Source organism: Aegilops tauschii, chromosome 6, assembly GCF_002575655.3.
Source record: "Aegilops tauschii subsp. strangulata cultivar AL8/78 chromosome 6, Aet v6.0, whole genome shotgun sequence".
Lineage (NCBI taxonomy): Eukaryota > Viridiplantae > Streptophyta > Magnoliopsida > Poales > Poaceae > Aegilops > Aegilops tauschii.
The window spans coordinates 149,334,318-149,351,647 of record NC_053040.3 but is presented as its reverse complement, the minus strand read 5'-3'; the positions used below and the strand labels follow the sequence as shown (position 1 = coordinate 149,351,647).

At 44.0% G+C, this 17,330-nt stretch overlaps 1 non-coding gene and 1 pseudogene across 1 annotated transcript; one reads left to right on the top strand and one right to left on the bottom strand.

Annotated features, from left to right (window-relative positions):
* The first annotated feature begins 9,032 nt into the window (after positions 1–9,032).
* On the top strand, positions 9,033–10,620 carry LOC141025578 (small ribosomal subunit protein uS2m-like; annotated as a pseudogene).
* Positions 10,621–16,494: 5,874 nt separating this feature from the next.
* Positions 16,495–16,568, bottom strand: TRNAD-GUC (transfer RNA aspartic acid (anticodon GUC)). The gene has a single exon. It is a non-coding gene; the product is annotated as a tRNA-Asp (tRNA).
* Positions 16,569–17,330: the final 762 nt, after the last annotated feature.

Below are 17,330 nucleotides of genomic sequence, written 5' to 3'. Positions count from 1 at the left end.
AGTCATTGCTAGTAGTAACGACTTGTCACGATCCATTGGTTCATATAGAATCCATGTCCTAGGTCTATCAAAAAACATTCTTTTCGCTAAGCGTATATAATAAAATAGAGTGAAAGGGTCCACCCCGAAACCAAGGGGGTACTAACTAACAGCTGAGTCCTCTCCGAACCGCAGGAGATAGTTGCCCATCATACGGCTCACCAACTTCACTTGCCTCTAAGGGGGGCTCGCTCCGGGCAGGTTCGGATCACTTACTATACACGGCCCTACGAAGGGGTTAGGAGCGTTTTCAAGATGATTCTTTCTTTGTCGAGACGAAAAAGGAACCCATCTTTTCGATTGCAAAATGTGAGTCTGTTTTGCCCACTTTATCCATCCCCCTCTATCAAAATGATCAAAAAGGCATTTCAAATGCTTCTTATTCCCGTGTTTGATCTTATCCATCTCTGCCCCGCTTCCATGTGGGCAGAGACCCCTGTAGAGAATGAAGAGGAGCCAAGGATCTTACTCTCAAGAGTGCTTCGCTAGGCTCCACTCTCTCCCCTGAATAAGTCAGGCTCCGTTAGCCTGGGCTGAGATGGGGAGAACGAGTCGACGATTGAAGCCCCCAACGTTCTGCCAGACACTGGACAGGGGTAAGCTCTGTAAATGTGTAGAGCCAAGTGTAGTGTGGTGTAGTAGTAGGCACTTCTAGGCCCCTTCCCGGCTACTGGATCACTCTAGTGCTTCGGGTACTACGGACCCTCTGCCATCCATTGCAGCAGAGCCGTTTCATGAGCGGGGGGGCTAAGCGCAGTTCTTTGAATCAAAGGTTTCATGAAATCGAAATCGATTCTTTTTTAGATATCTGGATAGATGGATGGATCTATCTTTCTATTCAGATATCTTTTGCAATCAGCCCCAAATCCTTGATTTGGCCAGGAAACAAAGCACTGCTTTGGGCCCAGGAAGCGAAGGGAATGAGCTCGGCTGCTTCTCCCCCACACTTCTTTATTTCTCCGTGCCCCTTCCGCATGCGCTTCGCGCGCCATTGGCGCTTTGCTCTCCTCTTATTTCTTCATTGGAGGGTTCGGATGGACTTCGCCGTTCTTTCCCAACGAAAATGGAAAGGGCTGTATCACATCGAGATGTTGATTCGTTTTCCGCCCCAAATGAGATGGGGAATTAGTCACCTCTGTCCCTTCATCTTTTTGAAAGGAATCGAGGCCCGGCCCGGCTCGCGTCGTTCCAACAACCGACGGGGAGCACCTCAGTATACGATCGCGCGCAGTAACTGGGAGTCCTATTACACCTAAGGCCAACTTCCATTCACCAAACCCAGGTTCATCTCGTGTAGTGATTGTGGACTCGTACAAGGATATGGAGTCGACGGTTGATGTATCAGACTCGACCCTGTCTTTCGTAGCATGCATTCCCATCTGTGTTGCAACTGATTCGGTAAGCTACGTGTCTGGTGCACGGAAACTGCCTTCGGTCTCCCAACCTTACTCATGGCAACCTTCCGGCCGCCCAACGACCTATAACGCTAGTCACTACTCCCACTGGGGCTAGGAAGTAAGCCCCACAACCCAAAGCGGCGAAGAACAAATAGAATTTGCTACAAAAGCCGGCTAACAGGGGTATTCCTGCGTATGAGAACATTGTAATGGAGAAGGTCATAGCCGAAATAGGATTCGTTTTGGCTAGAGCGCCCAAATCCGCTATATATTTGACACGGGTTTGCCGTAATGCTGGAACTATGGCGAATGCATCTATCGTCATTGATGCATAAATAAATATACCAATTAGTAGTGATTGAATTCCTTCTATGGTTCCACATGAGAAACCAGTACGAATATAACCTACATGTCCAATCGAACTATGAGCTAGAGGTCTTTTGACTTTCGTTTGGGCCATGGCGGCCAGTGCTCCCAAGATCATAGAAGCAATGCTGCAGAAAAAGAAGATTTGTTGTAATGTACCCCCATAGGAAGCAACAATAGAAACACGTGACATATTTGCAGAAATAGAGATTTTAGGCACAATAGAAAGGAATGCTGTCACCGGGGTGGGTGAACCCTCATAGATATCAGGTGCCCACATATATAGAGTCAAAAGAGAGATTGAGTCCGAGGGAGAGGTGGGTTTTCTTGGGGCTCGAGAGATTGAATAGATAGGGCCCCACAAGTTGTTAATTCGCCGCTGGGGAATTCACACAAAAGGGAAGGACTTATTCTCAACGAAAAAAGTGCTCTCTGAACCGAACGTGAAAGTTGTTTTCCATCAGACGGCTGTTCACGTAACTCCACTCTCGGCTTGGATTATATATCCATTTGGTCCGCTCTCGGCCATTCCACACGCTGCCTAGCAGAGACGTGGTTATCTGAAGTGGATTCTCTCTTTTGTAGTAGATGCCGAACCTGCTGCTCAGTGGGCGGGCGCAGCAGCTACATGGACCCCTTTCTTTATGTTGTTGCCAGCGCTTTCCCGGGCCGAGCCGGAATTCTTTATTAGAACGTCGGCAGGCAAAGCCCGAAGGAAGGCTGCTATCCCCTCGGCCTTCTTCCTTTTCGATGAAAAACAAATCGACATGTCAATCTCCGAAAGCGTTTTCCTTACCCAGCTAATATCCCCCCCTTCGTCGAGCCTTTCCTTTAGTGGTAAGGGATATGCACCTTATCTGAACGTCGGCAGGCATTCCGGAATTCTCCTTTTTTGGCCCCGGGTGAACATAGGCTCAAACATGATTGGAGGGGTCCTAGCTACGCCATGCGTTCAATAAAAAAAAGCAAGCCTCTGGGAAGCTGCAGGGATTACAAAAAGAGGGTGCTTTCCTGTGTTGCACTGAAAAAAGGACAAAGGAGAAGACGCTCTTCGACTTTCTTTCTTCCTCCCGCGCCCGCCTAAGCCCGGCCCGCGTTAGAGGGGAAGATTAGCAAAGCGGAAAAAGACAGAGGGAGGGGGAGCTGCATCTTATTCTCTTCGCGAGAACTTCGGGATCGGAGAAGCATTCGAAAGGGGCGAGGCCTTCATTTCGTTGGCAGAAGCAGAAACGATCCAATCCATTCGGGGCTTCGGGGAACCCAAAAACGAACTCTGTTTACTTTTTTCATAGATAGATGATATATATAGGAATAATATATACATCCCTTTACTTTAGATGTCTATGTATCTATTTTGGAATCATCTCCCGATTCTCTTTTTTTTCTAATTCGCACTGCTCTTTCTCTCTAAATTGCATCAAAGAAAATAGAGAGAGAGAGAGAGAGAGAGAGCAGATGGATCCTATCCCCTATAACGAACACTCATTCCTATCTATTGATAGAAAAGAAAGATCTTCGTCACGGACTTTTTCTTTGTTCTTTTTTTTTAGATTGGAGGAATTCCTCATATCCAAGGCAGCTCCCCACAAACACCCCACCCATATGACTATGCCCCCTTTTGAATCGACAGTAGATTGGGCTTCATAGCTACTTTCATTCTAAAGACGAATATTAGTCAATAGGCAGGCTTCTTTCAGTAGCAAACATATTCATTTTCACCGGGCTCCGCGCACCTTTGGTACTTCTGGAGGGCAAGCAGTTTTATAGTGACTTCTTTCTTAGGGTAGGGCGACGAATACTTCCAATTCCGGAAAGGTCATTGGGTCGCCTTTGGAAGCTAAAGCGAAAGTTGTAGAAAGCCGGGAGAAAAAGCGAAAGCTTGCTCGAAACGGCCTATACCCTAACCCTCGGAAGCGAAGACGCAAAGCGTCACTTTTTTCAAAAGGAAGGAGTTTTTTCTGACTGAATCCATCCATAAAGCCGCCAAGGAAACGAAGTTCGTTCCCTTTCTTCAAGTGGGTAAGGTAGGCAAACCACTTAAGCTTTGCCTTAGACTGACGGAACAAAGCTAAGAAGTAGGCTGAATGGAAAAAGGAAAGGGACAAGGGCGGTCGTCGCTTGGCGCGAAGGCTGCTGGTTCGGTACGGTACTAAAGGTCCTCGGACTTCCAGGCGGTTTTTCTTTTGGGCTGCTGTGAACCCTTGGATCTCGCCAATACAGCCTCCTATGGTTTTCGTTACCGAGATATCTTTTCTTTTTTCCCAGGGATTTTTTGGGTAATCAGCTCCCATGCTGCAAACAGTCAAATCTGAACCTTGTCGCTCTTCTTTCCTCGTGGGCAGGAAGCACACCAGCAGCGTGCGTTGCATGATTCCACTGTGTTTTTTGCACTTGACTGGGTGGACAGTTGACCGGAAGATAACTTCGATTCGCCCGGCCAGCACGCGGGCGGCGTGCTTATCTTGTGTGACAACACTACAGAGCGAGTAGCTCTTCTAGTCGGGCAGCTATGTGACAACACTCCTGAGAAAGCGGCGCTTTTGTGTAACATGCTATGGTCTCAACGCCCTTACGAGGTAGTGATGAGTTTCACGCGCTCTAAGCCCGGCCCGCACGCAGTTAGGAGGATTGGCCGCTATCTGAGCGGTACCACCCACCCTACCCTACTACCTATAGGGGGCCGGCCGTCCTACAGCCGCCCGAAAAGGAACTGCAGTAATCTTGAATAGGAATCCTACAGCGATAAAAAGAATCCCCATAAAAATACCACTAGATCGAGCACCAGTGATTTCGTATCCGGTCAAAATCTTGGCTAATTGATCGAAGTGGGTAGCTCCAGTAGACCCATAGATCATGGAACAAATAGGGTGGGTAGGCCCAACCACCACACTACATGTATAGACGCGAACCCCCCTCCTTACCGTACGTGCGACTCTCACCGCATACGGCTCGCACAAAGACTCCAAAATCCACCCCGAGCTTTTTATTCCACCTCTCCCTCCTCTCCAATCCTCGATCAAACTAGCCTTCCCCAGCAAGAAAACGTATCCGCTTTAGCAACAAAGCGCTCATCCCTTGCTTGTTCTTGAGCGCGCAAGGCGCTCAAGACGGTGATTCTTGCTTAAAAAAGGGCTAAAGCACTCCAGCTTCGAAGCTGGAGTTTGCAACTTCAAAACTACAGGTTTTAGCCCTCCTGCTGGGTGGGCGCTTCCTTCGTCTACCGTATGTCTCGCTTGGCTTCGTCCCGAACCAAGGACGCATGATGGCGGGCGCGTGCGTGTGCCGACTGCAGAGACTACAAGCCGACGCCGGAAGCGACTCGTTTCTATTCTCGATTGGATATAGATGGGGAATCTCTATAGATCGTCTTTTTTCGACAACCTCTCTAAAACGCATACGAGAAAATTGCACTTCACGGCACGGCAAAAAAAAAGAGCTTCGCTCGGTTGGCCCTCCTAGGCTTCCGCCTACTTTCTCTTCTCAAGTCTACAACAAGTGGGAGAGGCAGGATTCGAACCTACGTAGAAAACCTTCAACAGATTTACAGTCTGTCGCTTTTGACCGCTCGACCACTCTCCCCTTCCCGGGGATACGCCCTCCTCAAACAAAGGGTTCCTGAATAAGAAGGATGGCGGCCTTCGTTCTTAAGTTAAGAAGAGCAGATGGAACTATTAGATTTGCTAGCGTTCCGGGAGAATAAATAAGGTCATTTAGTAAGTTCATAACAATTTATGTAAAGCAAGGGGCAAAGCTTCTACGACAGCTTCCCCCTCATTGCCATCGTCGGCCTTCCCCAGCTCCCCTCCTTCGTCGCTTCTGGCTAAGCATCTTTCGGCGGAGGAAAGGAGGCGACTAGTCGCTTCTGGCGAAGCAGCGAGTTCATGAGCAAGTGAATGAACGAGCAGCGAGTGAAGTGCAACAGTCGTAAGTAAGGCTCGCCATGTTCCTAAAAGGAGTGACCATCTTTTCTTCCCTTCTACTGACACTGAGCGAGCAGCAAGCATAGGCAATAGTTTCCGTAGGGGTGGGGCGCAAGCAAGCGTTTTCAGGCTCCGCTAGCTAGCGTACTCTTCTGCTATCAATGAAACCGAAAGAAAAAACCAGTGCCCTTTCGTATAGATCGAGACGCAGTACTTTTTCTTTACTTCTTCCATACTAGGAAGAATGGAAGGAAAGCCTTCGATAACACTTCTTCCTTATTTGAAGAAATGATATCCGACGCCCGTGGAAACTCTTTCATTTCAAAAAAGTTCTTCTTCTTAAGAAGCAAATAGCATTTCCTATTGATTTGTCCCCTGGACTAGACCTATGTAGATTCGGAATTATCCGTCGCTACGCTGTTCCCAAGGACTAGCAAAATCGAAATAGCGAAATTCTTGGGTCATCTCAATGGGTTCAGAAACCACACGTTTCTCTGGATCATCATAGCGTACTTCCACATATCCACTCAGAGGAAAGTCTTTTCGTAATGGATGACCCTCGAAACCATAATCTGTTGATATACGGCGTAAATCCGGATGATTGATGGAAGAAACACCAGACATATCCCATACTTCTCGCTCCCACTGGCCGGCTGATGGAAATAGACTGACTACCGGAGATATTCGTGTTACTTCGTCTGCACTTGTTTGTACACGAATGCGTGAGTTATACCGAGTACTCAGTAAATTATGGACAACTTCAAATCTGCGTTTTCGAGAGGGATGATCCACTCCGCAAATATTGATCGAAACTTGAACCCTTGTATAGGTATGCCATTTTAGAAAGCACAACAATGGAAATGGGTAGTCAGTATTGGTATAAGATCTATTCCCATGTTCCGATCTTTTCATTTTATGTACCCATTTCTTGGGTAAAATATCCCAACTATATTGGAAAATGGATTGGTTATCCATAAATGAAAATAAAGAAAGCTTTATTTTGGTTCCGCTTCTTGCTCTAAGCAGAAAGAGTTGTCGAAAATCGCCGGTTGGGTTGGTCCGACCAAGAAAGGCATGGGAGTGGAGAGGCAGAAGTGAAAGACTGGCTACCAATAAAGATCCAAAACTGCACACTTTATATAGTTATGTATCCAGGATCGGCTGCATGCTCTAGTGTTGAATCGGGTATAGAACCCGGGATGCTTGGTTACAATTCCGAATCCGCTAAACCATCGCTCGGGGAAAAGTATTATACAGAGCATTAGTACTTATTCTGATCCTTTCCTTATATTTAGATTCTAGTAGTTTATTTCAGTCGTATTCGTATCCTTACTGCGGTTTAGTAAGGGTAACAAATAAAAGTATGCAGGTTCTATTTTATTGTTCCGAGACATATGATGATAGCATTGAGAATGAGAAATCTTTGCAAAATGCACGTATTATTAAGGAGTTCTGGAACGATTACTACGCTAAGGTGTTGGATATTGACAAAACGAAAAAGAGTTCTAATGTTGATATGTATCAGGATGATGTTAGAAAGTTGTTGATTAATGAAAAGAAGAATCAAAATGGTGTGTTTTCCGATACTGAATTAATAGATTTACAGAATCAAATTGCAAATTGCACAATGAAGTTCGATGAGGATAATCTATTTAAAGTAACTCCTAACATAGTAAAGTTCTTGATTAATAAAGATCAGCCTAACGCTAAGCAATATCTAAAGGGTTGCCTACCAAGTAGCTTACCTATGCTTAAGATGTTTGGTATCTATACGCTTGAGGCTATCATGATTCATGTACTAGGCTTGGTATTCAACACTCTTCAGGAATCATCCGCAGTTAAGGCAGCTAGATTTATAGATCAACTTAATTCAACTGTACGAGAACAAGCAAGGTTTCTACAATACAAAGCACCAGGTAGTGGTAAGGTGGAAGCAGTACTCACTAGTAAGGTAGAATCAGTTAAGGATGTTGTTCAGCCCAAAGGTGCTAGCAAAAAAGAGAAAAAGAAAAAAATTCAGTGTCATTATGATATCGGGAAATACTTGCTCCAATTCATGATTGAAAGAAATGTTCTACATATATCAACAGATAGGGGAGTAACAAAAGAAGATCCAGTGCTGGTTCTTAAGAAAGGTCAAGGGTATATAGAGAATTCTTGTTATGTTATGTGCAATTTGAACATAAATCTGCTCCCTATCAAACTCAATCTTCCGATGCTTTGCAAACCCTTGGATTGGCAACCAGCAGAGAGGGGGTCTGATCCTGATACATTATCGGATCTGATAGGAGGTTACTTATGCAAACCCACGGGGGATATCTAGAATCACTTTCGGCTATTAACTTCCCATGACTTAAACCACTTCTATATAAAGTTACATAAAAAAGAATACAAGCAGATGTGTGATATTTTGAATGGGCTTCAGTCTCAAGCGTTTGAAATAAACAAAAGGCTCTTGAGATTTCTGGAAAAGAATCGTCAATGTTTAGTTGAGTGTGGGCTTCTTTTACCAAATGCTCTGGCTCGCGTGAATCCGACAGAAGCCTCAGACATATTGAGGGAGTGCTACTTCAATAACGTCAAAGGTATTAATAATGCTTGTAGCTATAACATACTGTTAAATAAATTATTAAAACAGGTGCAGCAGGCTAGTTATGAAGATTTTGTAATAAGACTTGCGTCAGCATACGAAGGTTATCAATTCTATTTGCCAGCATTCATGGACTTCCGTGGTAGAATCTACCGTTCAGGTGTATTGCATTTTCATGAGCGTGATTTGTCAAAAAGTTTATTACTCTTTTCTGCCGATCATCCTCAACCTCAAGCACAAAACCACCTGTCGGAAAAAAAGAATCTCAGTCAACACTTAGCATGTGCTGCAGCCTTTAAGTATCCAAAGTTCTCGAACTTAGATGATGCCCTTAAATGGTATAACGAACACCAGACTGAAATGTTTACTTCGGACGAAAGTTTCATTCAATTTGCTGCGCAAGCTAGTGATCCATTTTTTTCATAGCCAAGATCCTTTCTCAGGATGAAGGAGTGAGTAATTATCATCAGGTTCCAGTGACCCAAGATGCGAGTGCGAGTGCATATCAAATTATGAGTTATCTCTTGCTTAACTTAGAAATGGGTAGGAGAACGAATCTTCTTCCATCTTAAGACGGTAAAATCCAAGATGTGTACATGTGCTTGCGGGATGAGCTTAATAAATTCTTGGATACCAGATTGAATAATGTTAGTAGTAGTAATTAGAAGAAAAAACTCATAGATTCTATGTTAACCAGAAAGTTCGTCAAAGGATTGTTTATGCCATCTCCACAGGGGTCCGTCCGGTTCTTCCTCAAATGGGTTGCCTCAATCTTTATCAAAGTTTTGGTATCTAGCTTATCCAGCTACAGTATAGTATACTCCTTCCTTGCTCGATAGAGCTCTTTGAATCCGCTTCAACTAAATGCGTAAAATAGAGTAATTTCTTCAAAAGCCAGTTTCTTTCGAGAAGGCAGGAGGCCCATAGCGAGTTACAATAGTGCCAGTTCTTGTACGGAAGGCCGTAATTCCGGTAACCTCGACTGCTCTAAGAATGATCCGGGCTAGCCGGGCACATCACATCAAAGTTAGGTCATTTGTCAAAAACATGGCAAATAGCTCAGTTGGTTTGGTAAGGGAGCTATTCTCTCACTTAAACCACTCCCATATTAGGTATTCTATCTCGTCTTAAAGTTCCCCCGCATTACCCATAACTTACCACCTGTATCTCCGGAACTCAAATCGCAAAATGACAATGCTTTCGATAGTCTGTACTAAATTACTTTGTACGAATGCACATCTCGGCCGTCGGGTAGCTGATCACCATTTCAAAGTCTATATCCGTGGTTCAAGAAATGGAATTGCTATTCTCGATTCAGACAAGACACTGATTTGTTTACGAAACGCTCTTCATTTTATAGGATCTCCCAGTCGTCAAAAAGGCCGTTCCTTCTTTTTAAAGACCAATCATTTATTTATTTATGAGATAACGGAAGAAATGGCGAGCTATTTAAGAAGCTATTTAAGAAATGTGAATTCTCATTGTTTCGATGATTCTCAATGGAAGATCGGGGCGTTTTCGACCAATTCTTTTGCAAATAAAAAAATAATTCCGTTCAAGAAAGAAGAAGATCAATTTTGGGTTGAACCAACAACCTGATTGTGTGGTTATTCTGAATGCAGATAGAAAGTCTTCGGTCATACTGGAAGCTGATCGATCACAAATACCTATTCCATCCTTAGTTGATTCTACGATCCCATGGGAATCCTATAAAAGAATCACTTATCCCATCCCAGCGAATGATCCTATACAGTTCGTATATCTATTTCGTCATTCGGTCATGAAAACAGTGATTCTTGAACAGAATGCGATTAGTAGAGAAGCACAATCTCTCAGAGTCACTTTGAGTACGGGGAAGTTCGCAGGAGGGATGAGATCCGCCTGCTACTCCACCTCTTCTTCTTCCCCAATAGACGAAGAAGAAAATAGGGCCAAGGCGCTATTGGAGATGCGCAAAAAATATCCATCAGGAGATGGCGCTGACGCTGACGCTAACGCTCGCAAGGCGGTTTTGCAGGCAATTTCTAAAAATATTTTTTTTTCGTTGAGCTCATAACCCGGTTTGGGCCGATTGACTCTGAGAGCGATCGAGGGGTCGCGGGCTCACACCTTGCTTTTGCGCATAGGATCGAAGAGATCCTAGAATTTAATGGAAAGAGCAGCGGCTCTCTGAAAGACCTCATTGATCTTAAATTGGATTTGGAAGACGCCTCTAAAAGAGAGGAGATTCTACTTCCATATTTTTCCTCAAAAAAAGAGGCAAAGTCCTAGCGTGATACAAAAAGAAATAATGGGCAAGGGCGGGGAATGATAGGTTCATAGATGTGGAGTAATCAGTTCTTCATTTGAAGAGTTAGTTGGCTGGCCTACCGGCCCGCAGATGTAGAGAGGTTGCCCCCACCATCCTCTTGAACTGCGAAATCAAAGCGATTCCTGTTGATGGAAGAAAGGCCAATTTCATTTGATCCGATCCGCCTATGCCAGTTCGAGTCTGGCGAGTCGCTATCATCTGTTGCCCTAACTTTTTCTATTAGCTCATCTTGTCCGTAGTGATATTTTGGAGAAGGAGCAATTACCGGAGTGAGAAAGGTAGAAAGAAGCAATCACGAAAGCTAGTGCTAGTTGTGGCTTTTTGTACTAATCTTGTTTGTTCGGTAGCTCGCATCAGCAGCTTTAAAAGGAATAGAAAACGAGGCTTTTTCCACCACACCAGGGGCGGGCATTACGCTCAAGCAGGGGAAGTCAATTTGACTGCTGCTCGAGAACCTGTTTGAACAAGAAGAAGTAGCATGGCTCCAGCGGGGCAGAGCCAATTGGCTACGACATGGTGACCGAAATACAAATTTTTTCCACCACTTTGCAATTGCAAGAAAAAAGAGGAATCTGATCAAGTACTTGATGAGCGATACTGGAGATCGAATAGAAGGTAATGACTTACTCGATGCACATATTTAGGGCTATTTCTCTCATCTGTTTAATACGCAATTCTCTTCGATAAGAAGGGTTCTCTTGTGTTCCAGGGTTGATTAAGCATCTGGTGGAACAGGGATACATTGTGTGAGGCCAAATTGCCTGACGAATTGATGAATATGGCTCAATATAGACTGGTCCAGGTATACCGGTCAGTCTTGAGCCACCAGGATAGCCTTCCACATATCCTGTTCCTCCCTTGAGTGGTAACTCTTTTCTAACCTTAGAATCCTGAACCAATTTGCTCCAAAGACTCTGTCATTGAAAGGAGTCCATAGGTTGATAAAATAGGTTTTCATGAAAACCACACGTAGATAGAAAAGGTAAGAGTTACACATGCCAGAAGCGAGGAATACCGCTCGGAAGCCCGATTGAACCTGTCCTCATTCACTGCTATCTCCATATATTGGATGCCAAGCTTGAAAGGGTAATGGTCCGAGAGGATGGGGCCGTAGTCTTCTATTAGCACGCTACGCAGACGATATGGTCTTCGGCTTACCGAGAGGGGATAAGTCCACGCGAGTCACCCAGGGTCTCAAAAAGGTCTTAGCTAGAGTCCTTAGGGAGCTCCTACAGGGCTTCACTTCTACTGAAATTTCCAGAAAACAACCAGGGAGGCTACAAATTATCGGCTTGCCCCTGTCTCTGAAAAGTGAAGGTCAGCTCCACGTGGGTATTCCATCCAAACGATGGGAGAAGAGGATGACACTTGTTCGTATTGAAAACCGGAGACGAAGGGAAAGAGGTTTGATTGGAACATGTTCTACAAGAACTCCTTTGTAGAACACACCCGTATCTATTCTATGGGCTGGCTTCAGGCCAACCCTACTGCTGAAGTAGAAAGCATCATATTCCGGTTTTTCCAACACTTGATCAGGAACCGGGCGCAGAAATTCCTTGAAGAGAAGGGGATGCCTACAACCAATGCCTAAATAAAGGCATATGTCGAAAAGTGCAACTACTAATAGATTCAGTAAAGGAAGGCCCGGAACGGGCTGAGCTACTGCCCGAAATAGAAGAGGACGACTAGAGTAGAGGAGCCTAATTCCAATCCAAACAATTGATGAGGGAGTCTAATTATTTTTCCGTTCTTGATTGTTTCAATTGCACTTTCTTCATTGGAGGGTTGCTTGGAAAGTGCGATAGTTACGGCGCTTGGAGTATACGGATTGAATTCTTCCTTCTTCTATAGGTCTTTCTGGGCGGCGAGGCGGAAAAAAGGTGTAGAGAGGGAGAAGGTACATAAAAAAAAGGATTTCTAAGGTAGAAAAGAGGCATCCACCAGTCATTGAGAACAGCTAATCCTGGAATTAGCAAGCCGGTATGCGAAGAGAATTCGGTATTGAATCCGCGAGGCCAGGTGAAGAAAAGTCCAATATGGGTGGATTACCTTTTTCTGAAGGATAAGTCTCTGGGACTGACTGAACTGAATGTATAGCGTCAAGATAAGAAGCACGGTAGTCGAAGATGTACCTTGTGGGGTGGGGTACGAGTAGACCAGACCAATGATGAAAAGCATAGATACGAGCATGGCCTCCCTGTCTCAAAAGCAGGCCGCCAAGGGTGCTCGCATGAAGCATTTCTCACTCATAAATAAGTAGTTATCACAAATTTAGAAACATGCTCTGATTTCTCTTATCGAATTTCATTCAGATTTTCCAGTATTCGGAGTTGCTTGGGAAAAGGTCTAGTCAGGGTCGGTTCTGTTCGGAGTTTCGGGTTGATCGGAAAAAAACACCCTAATTAAGACTTTTGTATAGTTTGTGTCAACCTGAGTTTGGTTAAGTGCCCGCCCGCCTAGATAGATACATAAGTGTCAGTTTGAATGAAGTCAAGTGTAAACCGTGTCAACAACGAGAAATTGAAGTGTAAATCTGGATGGTTTGAAGTGGAAACCTTATGCAAAAGTGTCTACCTCATTAGAAAAGCAAGTATCTACCGGCGATATATTCATTCGAGTATCAATCGGCGTCAACCAGTTGTCAAACTCCAAATATTTCGTTCGTAGGGGCATGAAGAAGTTGCTAAACCGGTTGTAAAGTGGCTCTGATAAAAACCATCATTGCTTTATTTTTTACTTTTCATCTAGTAACGTGCATGAATGGATATGGTGGGTAAGATTTGAAAACGTTTGACATCAACCGGGCTCTACTTTGCTTTTACTTTACTTCACTTGCCAGGTCATTGTTGTCGATATTGAGGTGAGGACTCTCTCTTTATTCTCGTTTTATTTCTCACTAAATGATCTAACAAACGCATGATTTGATTACTAAATATTGAGTCATTGAACGAATATTCGAGTAAATTCACCTTTTTCTATGAAAGCAAGGATTGGGCTGGGTTGCTTATTCGTCATCACGGAGCAACCCGGTACCTTTTCTTAGGCGAGCGACTGAGACGAGAGCTTTCAATTATGCCGTTTTGGTCAAATCCCAGGGCTCTTTCTGATTTGATTAAATACTTCTATGTTGTATGATAATAGAAAGTCAAGATCTCACTCGCTTTTTCTGCTTTGTATTCTCGGCTGTTGCCTTTTTCCACATCGATTGCTATAGGAGTTCCATCCTCAACCTATGTATGCTCAAAGAACTGGATCACGGAACTCTCAGCCCTTCGCCCCAAGGCTACGAAAACGTTTCTACTCCCTTTCCCTTCCCAACGTCATATCTTTCTTCGACAAGAAGGAAAGATCACTCTCTATCTAAATGATAGAACCACTGGCACGGTACCTTTCACATTGGTAAGTCAAATCCTGGTGAAGACATCACGAGCAATGACACGACGACATCATCTCCACTTCGTAGCCCATCGGTCTTCATTCATTGAAGCCAGGGCATTGACTGACTTTCAGCGATCGTTATAAGAAATACATAAAAAAAGTTCTCCTAAACCTGTTCCTTTCCGTTACTACTACTTGGAATTGGAAGTCTAGGAGCAGGACTAACCTTTTTCTTTCGTTTAAATAAAGTCGAGATGTAGCTTTCTCTATCTCAATAAATTATTCCACCTCCATTCATTGGAGAACAAAGCGTTATCTGATTAGATCCTTGCTTCAAACTCAACCGAATCAAGTTTCCAAAATAGATGTGGAAGAGGCAAAGGGAAGAGCGGGGTTGCCGAATTGTTTCTCAGAGCCGGACGAAACATCTATCTCTATTTACAATACCCTTACCCCCAAGAAAACTTTGTCGAAAAAGGTTGTCATCGTAATAGGGATTGCACCTCAACATGGCAGCCCTCAATTCTGCCAATTGTGTGTGACTTGTACTCTTCTAGGCTTCCTCTTTGCCTCAAGTGATTAAACTCATCAACTACACCAACCACATTTCTTACCTCAAACCTCTCTACAATCTCTTGAATTCACTCTTGCCAAGATACTTGTCCCCTATTCACTAAGAAACTGTTGTACCAGCTTTCAGCTCTCCCCCTAAGGTGCATAGCCGAAAGTTCTACCTTGTACCAATCCGTAACTTGGTACACCGAAAAGTAATGTTCACACTTTTGTATCCAAGACCTGGCCCCTTCAAATATTGGAAAATAAACTCTAGGAGGTTGATGTATCTGCTGCCCATATTGATATTGATTTTGCGGCCTTTGTTCTTGCAGGTATTGGTACGGGTCATGCTGTTGAGTTGGAAGCGGTTGGTTAAGGTAAGTATATATTGGCACTTCTGGTTTCATGGAATTTCCAGCATAGGGCAAAAGTATTGGTTGGGAAAATTGGATATTTGGTATTGAATTGGGTCTTGGTTGTGGTGGTGGAGGTGCAGGATTAGGTCTAATATTATCATGTTTTGAGCTGTGAGGAAGGCCATAGGTGGCTGGAAACAAGTGTTCGTGCCAAGGTTTTGAGGGGGATAGAGAGGGTTATTTTTGTGATTGGGTCTTTTAGTTGCTTTGCTACTAGAGGTCTAGGTGGTCAGGGGTTTAAAGGTCTGGAATAGGTGCGAGTGGTGGTCGTATTCAGTACCAATGGTACGGTAATTGGAGGTTCAGGCGGTTCAGGCCTAGGATAAGAGCTAGAGGCTTGTTGAGGGGTAGCCATGGTTTCAGCTTCACTGGCAACAGCTGGTAGGGACATTTGTTGTGGTGTTCTAGGAAAATGAACCATATTGCCCCTAGTTGTGTTAATCGAGCTATGCTCTTCTTCAACGCTCCGCGCCTTCCAAAAAGTAGTTTTGTTGCTTGCGCTTTAATTTAGGAGTTTCAACTTAACTAGCATATGTGCATTTGGGTTGTTGGCATATGTTGGCTACATACTGGATGCTTTTCCATCATTGTTCGACTTGCACAGAAACAATGGGTCCCTTCTGGTTTATTTTTCTCCCTCCAAGTTTGTTCTTCACTGTAATGTGTGTCAACTCAACAAGAGTGAGCACACCCTTCCTGCTGGTCTTCTTCAACCTTTGTCTGTTCCATTACAACCTGGGTCTTCTATTTCAATGGATTTTCTTGAGGCACTCCCCAAGTTTTATGGTTATAGCTCAATACTTGTGGTCGTGGACCGTTTCACTGGCTCATTTCATTCCTCTATCTCACCCTTTTAGCTGTATACCCTATCTTGTATCCAGTAGTAAGTCTACTCTTCTTACCCCCTCTCCTCTACCTTTTGTGGCCCATCTATTAGCTTTTTGACCATCTTTGAGTCATAGCGAGACGGCTCTATCTCTTTTCACAAGTACAGCCGTAAGTACAGTTGCGGGCGTCAACGATCAGCAGTACTGAGCTACGGAAAGTCTATCGAATTATAGCTACGGAAAGTCTATTGAAAGGACCTAATCAAAGGCTACTACAGCTATAACTGACCCGCCTATAGAATCTATTGGCTCGGCTGAACCGACATGAAATGAAAGAGAGGAAGGCGGAAGCTATTGGCAAATAGAGGGGGGATGTTCTCCGTGTCTTTTAGCCCTCACTAGATGACAACTTGCTTACTTTTCACTTCTTCTTAAGCTTGGCAGACTAGTTCCTGACTGACTTGATAGTGCGATGAGCTTACTTGCTCTAGTTCTATCCTCAGGATTTACTTACCTGAGTACCTAGCACCGAGGATCGATGTAATTTACTTTCAAAAAGATGCTGTTGATGCTAACACGCATATAAATAGATGTTCCCCACTGCTTGCTCCTCTTACCCGAATGGGGTTATATGCCTTAGTGAAACTCAGGGTAAAGTGGCAGAGGTATGACCTCGGGAAGAAAGAAAGATCGGGCGGGGAAAACGGGGTTCGAACCCGCGACTTCTGGCGTGACAGACCAGCACTCTAACCAACTGAGCTATTTCCCCCTTTCGTAACTACTGTCGATTCAACAGTCACCTACCGGTTACCTTTGTAACTATACCAAAGTAGCTGTACAACAGAATGCCCTTCGCCTTTAGTACTTTTCTTATATATATTATGTTATATACTAAATGTGTCAAAGCAATAGAACTTATTGAAAAAAAACAAGCCCATCTTTCTCAAAAAGGAAGAGAGGGTGCGCCCCCCCAGAGAGAACCCCATTCTTTCAAGAAAGTTCTAATTAATTATGTAGAAAAAGAAATAAGGAAAATAGGAGTAAGCGAGTAGGGTCAACAAGATTCTAAACGAATACCACAAGTGACGGAACCGACGATGATGAAGAGATAAGGGGCGAAGGATATTTTTTCTATTATTCCAATTCTTATTTATTGATTATCTAATTTATTTAGATCCATATTCATTTTCATTTGCAAATACAAACTCTCTTTCATTTTCTTTTTACTTTTGCGCTAAGGATAAGGGAACTGAGAAAAAAAGAGCTGGCTTGGCTGGTACATCAAGCATATGACATATTGCTTGTTCGGTGTGGTACACATATCTGTCAATGTCAATCAAGTAAGAAAATGCATTCCCACTGTCTGAGGAAAAGGTGAAGAATTGCAATTTATTGAGCTTGTAAGGCCCGTTGAAGTCCCCGAGAAAGGGTATAAATAGGGCTATAAGTAGGCCGTTTGCTATTGCAATAAGGGCTGCTCGCCTTTCCTTTTGACGGCTTGGCTTCCTATCGCTCCTATGTAGTGGTCGGC